The following is a 7,560-nucleotide window of genomic DNA, read 5'->3' as shown; positions in this document are numbered from 1 at the left end:
GTCTCCGGCTCCCGGCTCTGGTCTCCGGGCCCTGGGTGGGTGCAGAGAACTCAGCGCAGGTTCCCTGCCTGTCACCAGGGGCAGCCTGGAGGAGGGATGACAGCAGGCCTCGCTTGGCCGCACCCTCCCTGTGGGCAGGCCCCTCCCAGGCTGCCTCCCAGGCTGCGGAAAGGGCAGCAGGGCCCTGCTCCTGCCTGGCCCTTCCCCACTCCACAGTCTGACAGCGACACTCCAAGGTTGGAGTTCTCATCCCCATGTTACAGGCGGAGAGTCTGAGGTTCATAGAGGGAGAAACTGCCCTCAAGTTACACAGTGTGGGTTTGGTGGGGGCATTAACCCAGGAATTTTTCAGGGTGTGATTTTTCCTCCACATCAATTATGAGACTGGAGGATGTCAGGCCCCGCAACTGCATGAAGATCCAGGCAGAAATACGCAGGATTAACGTTCCAGTGGCTAAAAAGCAGGGGTCATCTTTTTTCATTGATGTTTGTTCAATTAAATATGTAACCTAGGTGGAAAGAATATGCATTTCCCACTAAAATTATAAAGCAAATATAATTTTAAATTATTTTCTTTAAAAAAGTGGCCATGTACTTTAAATTTTTCCGGAGAGGATGCCTGTGATGGGGGAGGGGTGGGGGCAGGTTGCTTCCCTGAATAATGCCTTCTACCAATTCAGCTCATCCCTCTGCTGAGGAGACCAACAACCTGGGAGCTTAAGGGTCTGGTTGGAAGCCCTGGACCAAGGGAGGAGTGGTGTCCACCTCCAGAAGTGAGCTTGGGGGCTCCAGGGAGGGTCCCTCTGTACGTAGGCTGCCTCTGATGCCCATGGGTTGCCTAACCTGTAACCAGCCTTTTCTTTTTTGTTGGGATATAAACTACCAAGTCCAAGGGGATGGGGGTGGAATGGACAGACTCAGCGGCAACCCTCAGAAGGCGGCAGCGCTGGGAAGGGCTAAGCTATAGGTCAGGGGAACACGATTCTCACGCGGGCCCTGCCACTGGCTCTGCCGTGGGCAAGTCATTTCCTTTCTCTGAGTCTCAGTTCCCTTGTCCAGAAAAAGAAGGAATTGAACTGGATGAAGAGGATGTCTTAGTTTGGGGATCCCCATAATCAGACCTAAGACCAGTTTTGAAGGCAAGCAGATTTAAGAGGGAGCAATCCCAGGAAACACCGGGGGAGTGAGGGAAGTGAGGCTCCAGTAACAGGAGTGTTATCACACTCATCCCACTGTGGGCAAGAGGAACTTTCTCTTGCTAAGGATTTCGGGAGAAGATGCACATCAGAGTCACCCCACCCGAGGGTAAGGGAACTGAGGTATGCATTTGCCAGTTCTTGCCAGTCACTGGCTGAGAACTGCTGGAAGGTATTTATTCCTGGCACCCCTTGGCCCGCCTTAGGCAAAGAGATGCCAGTGTTGGCAGCTGCAAGCTAGGCTGATGTGCCCTGAAATGGAAAGGGCTGAGGGGTACGGGCAGGACCCTCATGGCATGTGCTGAAGATGCATCGACATTTCACCTTGCCTGCCAACTCCAACTGATTGTTGAGAGCGTCTGGAACATGAGGTTCAGAAGGATTATGAGGTCAGGACTCAGGATTTTGTGATTGAATGGTGATGTCTGCCATGGGTATAAGAATGGAGAGTGGTATCATGCATGATAACCATTTTGCCATTCTGGGACCAACACATGTCCTTCAACTCTGGCTTTCCTTTTTTTTTTTTTTTTTGATAAATTTATTTTATTTTTATTTATTTCTGGCTGCATTGGGTCTTTTTTGCTGCTTGCGGGCTTTCTCTAGTTGTAACGAGCGGGGGCTACCCTTCGTTGCGGTGCACAGGCTTCTTATTGCAGTGGCTTCTCTTGTAGTGGAGCACGGGCTCTAGGGCACGCGGGCTTCAGTAGTTGTGGCACATGGGCTCAGTAGTTGTGGCTTGCAGGATATACAGCGCAGGCTCAGTAGTTGCGGCACACGGGCTTAGCTGCTCCTCAGCACGTGGGATCTTCCCGGACCAAGTCTTGAACCCATGTCCCCTGCATTGGCAGGCAGATTCTTAACTATTGCGCCACCAGGGAAGCCCTGGCCTTTTTTGACTGTGATTCTTTAGTGTTCTTTTACGAAAAGACTCTTCAGGGATATGAAATTTCCCTTCCTCTGGACTCCTGCTCCAGTACAGGTACAGCCACACCTGGCTGTGCTGGCAGCATTGTATCTCTCCAGGGCTCAGGCTGTCACCAAGAACCCTTGAGTGAAGGGCAACAGGGGGTCCTGGAAAGATGGAGGAGAGGCCCTGGTGCCTCAATCCCTGAACTTCCTGGTGTCACAGCCAGGTTATATTGAGGAGAAAAAGGACTTGGGCTGCATTGTACAACCTCCACCTCCACCCTGCTGGGCTCCCTTCCCAGCTTGGGCCATGGCACACCTGGGTAAACTTCTAGCAAGAGTGGGAACTTTGGAGCTGATGGTCCAAATGGTCCCACCACTAGCTGTGTGATCTCTGATACGTCACTTAACCTCTCTGAGCTTCAGCTCTCCCATCTACCTCTCTAAACTTCTTTTCCACTCATTCCTGAAGAAAGGTGGTGCCCCAGTAGATGGACCTCTTCGTCCTCCCCACTCAATACCCAACACTGCACCAGGCCCCCTTGGCCCACCTGCTCCAAACTCTCCCTTCTTCCCTCCTCCCTTTCCCTGGGAAAAAAGTTTCAAAAACTTAATACAGAAAACTTGGAAGAATAATATATCCACCATCCAGAGATAAAAAACGTTAAAATTTTTGTCATTTTTGCTTCAGACTTCCATCAAGTATAGCAAAAATTGAAGGTCTCTTATTTCCCCAGTTGTATTATTCCTTCCCTCCCTCCCCAGAGTCAACCAGTTTCCTGAATATGCCTTGCATGGTTCCAATGGCTGGTTTTTACACACTCTCTAGACACACACATACACATACATCTAGAATCACAGTGCAGGGGCCCCTCAACTTTACCAGATATGGCCAAACTGCTCTTCCAGGTGGCTGTACCAGTTTGCGCTCCCATTAGCAGCATGTGAGAGTTTCTGTCTCCCCAGTCTTGAAAGTGTCAGACTTTCCAACATCCATCTCGGTGTGTTTTTTTTTTTTTTTGGCTGTGTTGGGTCTTCGTTGCTGTGTGCGGGCTTTCTCTAGTTGCAGCTACCGGGGGCTACTCTTCACTGCAGTGCGCGGGCTTCTCATCATCATGGCTTCTCTTGTTGCGGAGCACAGGCTCTAGACGCGCAGGCTTCAGTAGTTGTGGCATGTGGGCTCAGTAGTTGTGATTTGTGGGCTCTAGAGCTTAGGCTTAGTAGTTGTGGCGCACGGGCTTAGATGCTCCGTGGCATGTGAGATCCTCCTGGGCCAGGGCTTGAACCCATGTCCCCTGCATTGGCAGGCAGACTCCCAACCACTCTGCCACCAGGGAAGCCCTCGGTGTGGTTTAATTTGCATTTCTCTAGTAATTCCTATGGCCACCACCAATTGCTAACATTTATTGAACACCTATTTTGCCACATGCTGTACTACATGTGTTACATATATTAACTCATTCAGTCCTCCCAACCACAGATGATGGAAACTATTATTATATCCATTTTACAGATGAGGAAATTGAGGCACAGAAACAATAAGTTACTCGCCCAAGGTTCACAGTTGAAAGGAAGCATAGCTGGGATGCAGACTTGGGTGGCTGAAAAGTTCACACTCTACTCCTACCTATCCCCTCACTTCTCAAAAGTGTGGTCTTCGGACCAGCAGCATCCTCATCATCTGTGAGAGATGGGGTCTCACCCCAGAACTACCAAGCCAGAACCTGCATTTTAACAATGTTTTTCCATGTTATGGAAAAAGCCAAACGAACTTTTTGGCCAACCCAGTATATTGGTCATATGGATTTCTTCCCTGGTGAATGGCTTTTTCCTATCTGTTGCCCATTTTTCCATGGGTGGTTTATCTTTTTCTTATTGATTTATGGATTTCTTTATGTTGGATTTGAATCATTTGTTGCATGGATCATACACCTCTCTCCCAGTCTGCAGCTTGTCACTTGCTTAGAGTGATTTTTGCTGGCTCCCTCCACCTTTCTAAATCCATCTTTCTTGCCCAGAACCAGGCAATAATCTCACTTCATGAAGCCTTCTTCGACTCTCCCCCTTACCCTGGATTTACCTTTCCCTATATTCCTTATGGTCAAGGGCCCCATCTTACCCTGGCTGTGGCTAGCGGAGACCCTCTGCACATGAGATCAGTAAACCTCACCTTGAGTCAGGCAAACCTGAGTTTTTATCCCGATTCTGCCAAATTAATACCTAAGATGGCAAGTCACAGCCTCTCTGTTTCCTCATCTGAAGAATGGGGATAAGAATACCTACCTCAAAGAGTTGTGGTTAGAACGAAGCAAGTGCACATATGTGAAAGGGTTCTGCACCCTGGGAGGGTGCACTATTGTTTCTGGATGACTTGGTTTGTTTATAATTACAAAGAGATCTGCTTGGGGGCTGGGACTGCTTCATAGTCCAGTGCCCGGCTCTGGGTTGGACAATGCTAAGTGGGCACCACAACTAGATTGAGCCAGGGACCTGAGAGATCAACTTCCATAACTGCCTAGAGGTGAGGCCAAGTCCCTGCCTCAATATTTACCACTCCTCCCCTGTGCCTTCCATAACTCTGAGAGCCCTGGCTGGCCACCTCTCCTCTCTGGGACTGTTTCCTCAATTCTAAAATGGAGATGTTAAACCCCATCCTGCTTTCCTAGAGGGATGCTGTAAGGACCCATTTAAAATGATAAAGTGCTATAAAGGGCTTTGCAAAAGTTATGGGGAATCAATAGATAAACTTCATCATGAAATATCTAAGTAGACACTTTTACAAGACAGCTTATAATATTGCTTAGTGCAGATGATTCAAATTTTATTGATGCTTACAGACTTAAGTGTTATGAAATAATCAGATGTGGGGCTCCAATAATGACTGCATGATGGTATATCCTGAGGTAACATTATCAAGAGCTTTGGTTGAAACCTCTCATTTCTAATCAGTTGTTGATTTCTTTCCATCCAAGCCTTCAATTATTGCTGCAATGTTGCAAAAATAATTCAGGTATGAAAAACATACAAGAAACAGTAAAATGAACCCAAATAATTTAGAATTGAAGAGGCAAACAAAAATATTTTACTCTTAAAACGACGAAGTAAAATTAGACAACCTCTAAACCAGGGGTTCAGTGAGCTTGGATGAGAAAAAAATTAAATATTTTCACTAATGTCTAACTGAAATATAGCATTTCCTTCAATTATGAACACAGACAATAAATGACAGGACTGTTGGCAGTACTGTGACTTTACCATTAATAGAAATCAGATTTAGATATCACAGATGTTGCAGAGATTTCAAAACAGTAGTTTGAAATTACTTTGAAATTCCAATAGATTTAGAACCACCAGTAGGCCTTATTTTATGTGCTAATAAAGAAGTACATATATACATAATTGCAAAATTTTGAAAATACCTTAGTAACTGTATTTTAATATAGTTTACTTTGCAATCCTGCATACTTAGTTTTATGCATGTGAAAACATTATTCTGAGGAACAGTCCATAGGCTTCACCAGATTATCAAACGGGTTCATGGCATGAAAAAGGGTTAAGAACACCTGCTCTAAACAGATAAGTCATTAACATCACAGGAAGAGAATACTTAATAGTGAAATACGTAAAGCTGGCTTCAACAATTACACATTTCAGAAAAGGTATATAAACTGTACTTCAGAACTTACAGTATTGCAAGGAGTCAGAAAATCCACACTAATTGTACAATCTAGCTTTCCACAGAAGGCTGCATTTCCCACTATCTCAATCTTTTATCTCTGTCACTGTACATACCTCCACCCCCAGACTCTAGTCTAGAACAAGTAGTCAAAGCAAGAAAGATAAAAAAGGTAGCTCATACTGATGATACTCATATGCAAACATAACCTGCTCAGCAACTGGAAATGTGGTGGGAGGGGTTCAGGAGCACCTGGGTTAGTTGAGGCTGGGCCGGCAAACCTAGAATTTGAGGACGGTGATAAGTTGACCAAGTATTGTGGTTTAAAAATTTAGCCCAATGTGAAATCTGGTAAGAAGCTTAGGAATGCATGGGACAGTCTTCCCAGTTTGCTTGGCAATACTCAGATTGTGACTGTGACCCAAAGACTAGGCTTACCATCCAAACAATAAGGTGGAGGAACAGACAGCCTTATACATAAAAGCTCAAAAATATACGTGAAACACAATGCAATAGGATTACTGGGCATTCAAAAACAAAAACAAAACCCTGGGAAGGGAATGGAATTTCCCATTTCTCTGTGGCTGGATAAACACAAAATTTAATAGACCCTGGTGGTTACCGTAGAGCTAAGACATTGCTGGCCTCTGGACTTGCCCCTCTGGTCTATCGTGCTGTTGCCACATGCATCGTTCTAAAGCACTGCAGCTCTTGCTTAAAACCTTTCTATGCTTTCCACCTTGCTCAGGACCAAGTCCAGGTTTAATGAGGTCCTTTATTATGTGATCCGCCAAGCCCTATCTATAGCTATACTTTTGTATGCTCTGTGTTTGCCTGCTAAACAATTACTGTTCCCCACCCTCTTGCCTCTAGGTCTTTGAGCATACTGTCCCCACTGCCTGGAACACTGCTCCTTATATTTTGCTTGGCTTCCCTTTTCCCTCTAGGTTTAAGCTTGATTATCACTTCCTCCCAGAAGTTAGGGGTCCCCTCACAGTATTCCATGCTTATCTGGTCACAGCACTTACCACATTAATAATAGTCTGTCTCCCTCTTTAAAATCTGAGCGACCAGAGTTGGGCACTGGGTCTTGTTTGTTGTTGCAGTCCCATCTCCCAGCATGGGGCTTGGCACTCAGGCTCTCAAGTGGTTGTTGAATGGTTAAACTGTGGATCTCTAATATGGTATCTCGGCAAAAATCACTACCGTGGTGTGGGGACTCAGCTGAGAATGTTATATAGACTGCACCAAAGGTTGGGGGGCCTGATTTAGCTTTATCGAAAAAGGTCTAGAACCCTCTGATTCTCCACATGTAGTCCTAAGATACTTAAGAGCCCACAAAAATTATATTTAAATATATTTAAATATATAAATATATTTAAATATATTTAATATATTTAAAAAATCATAATGGAAATGGCACATTTACCTAAGATAAAGCCACACAGACTAATAATAAGGGATAAAGTTTTTGCTTTTGGCTCAGAGTGAAAGTACCAGGTTTCACACGCTAATGAGCAGCTCAAATTCGCTGATAATACATCATATGAATTTCTGAGATAAGATTGAGACCAGATAATCTGGTAATTTCTGACTTACAAAAAATATATCATATGTAAAAGGTATTCATGAAGTTTTGTGAAAAGATTGGGAATCTTGGGCCTAAATCACTCATTATGGTGATTTCTACTGTGTTTGTAATTGCCTGAATCAGTGTATCTCTTACACCAGGGACCTGAACCAAGCAAGAAGGACCTTAGGAGTCTGGGAGGTTTGAAC

The sequence above is a fragment of the Aethalodelphis obliquidens genome, unplaced genomic scaffold (genome assembly GCF_003676395.1).
Source record: "Aethalodelphis obliquidens isolate GAN/ISIS:26980383/991018 unplaced genomic scaffold, ASM367639v1 scaffold9, whole genome shotgun sequence".
Classification (NCBI taxonomy): domain Eukaryota; kingdom Metazoa; phylum Chordata; class Mammalia; order Artiodactyla; family Delphinidae; genus Aethalodelphis; species Aethalodelphis obliquidens.
The sequence above is the reverse complement of the archived record's forward strand: the minus strand, read 5'-3'. Positions refer to the sequence as shown.